The 2744-nt window shown below is 39.5% G+C and overlaps 1 pseudogene; it reads left to right on the top strand.

The window, feature by feature from the left end:
- Positions 1–9: 9 nt before the first annotated feature.
- LOC104520401 (tetraspanin-3-like) lies at positions 10–620 on the top strand (annotated as a pseudogene).
- Positions 621–2744: the final 2124 nt, after the last annotated feature.

Here is a 2744-nt window from a genome sequence, read left to right as displayed (position 1 = left end):
CTTTCTCTTCCTGGCTGGCTGTTGCAGCTGCACTTCTCTTGCTACCTACTGGAGTTTTGGCTCTCTCTATTTCTGCTGAGAGCTCCTGCTATCAGCAAGGGGCTCTCATGTACTTGCTGCTGGTCCTTCTTTGCCTAGAAGTGTCTTTGGTAGTTCTGGCACAGTTCTACTCTATTCAGATGGCTTCTGAGCTGAAAAGCATTGTGGGTCACCTTGTCTATCAGTGTGATGGGACACACTCCCAGGCTCAGTGTGGCAGCAGGGCTGTGGATGCAGTGCAGAGGAAGCTGCAGTGTTCTGGTGTCCAAAACTACACAGACTGGCTAAAGGCAACAGCTGCCTCTTGGTGTCTTCAAGCTTAAAAAGCTCGTGTTCCTTAAAGATGCTTTAAGGAGAAGCCCTCTCACTGCAGGGGTGACTTAGGCCACCTGGAGCAGCTTTTTCAGGAAGGCTGACTAAAGAAGCTGGAAGACCGGTTGCATTTTGTCATGCTGTATGTATTTTGGTGCTGTACTGTGCTAAGTGTCTTAGAGCTGTTGGCTGGTGTCAGCAATGGCATCCTCATGAGGCACCAGCCTTTCCATGACCTCCAAATTCTGGACTCATCAACATTCTCATAGGCCTGAAGACACTGTTAGCATTGCTGAACATGCTACATGTTTCCTTGGTTTTGTACCACTCTGCAGCTGTGCTGGAAGAATTTTTTTTTTTTTTAAATATACTTGCATATAAATTGAACTAATTGATCACTGATTTTTTTTTTTTATGTTAAAATATTAGATAAGTTTTCTCCCAGTTCTTGTTTGATAAGCATCCTGTATCTGAAAAACTTCGTTGCTGGAAGTCACAATAGGGAGGGGAGGGTCTTCCGCATATGCAAACCTGAAACTACTGTATATGAGTGTGGGGGAAGCAGTAGGCAGAGCTATGTCTTGCTCAGGAGAGTATGTTGCGAGGTTATGACCGAAACTTTTGGAATAAATCTTAACTGTACTAGAATCTTAATTAAAAAGCAAATTTCTCCACCTTCAAACTTGCATTTAACACTTTAGTATTTCTAAAAGAAGCCCTTTGAATAAAGTTTAATGCCTTTTTTTTTCCCCCTTTTCCTCCTTCAAACACTGGTTTAAAAATGAATTTTTCTTCAGTGAAAATAAACACCAATTTTTGAAGTGGCATGTGGGTGCAATCTAAATGGAGAAGATATGTTTAATAACAGCAGAGTAACTAATAAGATGACATACAATAGGAGGTACAGCTATCTCGGGAGTTGCACAGGAGCAATTTCCAAATTAAAGAGTAAGGATATCTGTTTGTATTTATTAATTTATTTTGTGTCAAAGCAAATAATAAGTCAATTTTTCTTTCCTGAAAAGTCATGTGGAGTCATATGCGTGCTTGAATGACAACAGCAACACACTGCTTTTTCTTAAGGTACATCTGTCCTACTCTTACTAAGTCTTATTCTTATCCATTTTGTGAGGGTCTCTAGTCTGCATGTGCTGAAAGGGTCTAAGTCAGTATATGGGCTATCCATATTCTTGTTTATGTCAGTGCTGTTGTTGTTTACGGATGTGCTGGTAAAGGTTCTGCCTTACCTGTGTTGGACTGAGAATGGGAACTGCAGCAGCTGCATGCTTTGGCAAGTGTATATGGGGAATCTCCAGGGCCTACAAGTGCATTGTGTTAGGCTTTTTGAGACTGGGAACAAGAAAACCTACTGTGTCACAAAAACCTCTAGACTGGCAATAGTCATCCACTTGAAGCAATAGTCAGATAATTCTTTAATGCTTTAAATTTTCTAATGGATGTCAGGTACTTTATGACAATTTTTACTCCTCAAATCAGAGACTGATTTTCATGGTGGGGGAGGAGGGAGCGGGGGGAAATCAGAGGACATACGTCAGTTCTTTCAGGCCTATTAATAACTGTGTGGAAACCAAACATGAAATATACTGCAGGGCCACTTCATTTAAAAAAAAAAAAAAAATATGAAGACCTTTCCTAAAGGAAAAGAGCTAGTTTATTAGGAGTGAGCCAGAATCTCTTAAAAAAGGGAATGTCCATATTTTTCACCACTAAGTGGAAAGAAACAGTTTCAAGGTGGTTAAAGAAGAGAATTGCTTTTGTGGATGGCCTCATCTACTCTCCAGTCTGCTAAAAGTCCAGGTCATGCATGGCGCTGTCTACTCCTACTGTACTAAGAAATTTATAAGATAAATATGAAATAAATAATATATGGGTGTTAACAATACAAAATGACTTTTAGGAATTATTTTTTTCCCCTGCATACTGGGTGCACCTCTGGAAGATTACATCTTAAACCTGTTAAAAACAAATGAGAGAGTGTGAGGATGCATGAGACATACAGATGGAAATGGTTGTTAGTAGAGAGTCACTAGACAAAACAATAGGTTTATTACCCCTTCCTTCTTGCATTGACTTGGGCAATTTGATTCTGTATAGTTACTTCTGGACAGGAGTAACTTTTGAAATAAAAATGGTGTTATTTCTAAGCACCTGTAGTGTATTTCTGTGTTAGAAGATACATAAATCCTTAGGTAGTGCAGTATAAACATTCCATTCTTCATTCTGAAAGGATCTCCAGATGTTTTTCATAATCTGTAAAAATGAGCAGCTGTATAGGCAGGTAGCAGATGAGTTACAGTCAACATTTCTGAAAATTGTGTTGCTTTGGGTTTGAAGGGGAGAAACTGATGTCTAGTACAACCCTGGAAATACAT

Source organism: Antrostomus carolinensis, unplaced genomic scaffold (genome assembly GCF_000700745.2).
Source record: "Antrostomus carolinensis isolate BGI_N321 unplaced genomic scaffold, ASM70074v2 scaffold3502, whole genome shotgun sequence".
In the NCBI taxonomy this organism is placed as follows: domain Eukaryota; kingdom Metazoa; phylum Chordata; class Aves; order Caprimulgiformes; family Caprimulgidae; genus Antrostomus; species Antrostomus carolinensis.
Note: the sequence above shows the minus strand (reverse complement) of the source record. Positions and strands in the feature narration are given on the sequence as shown.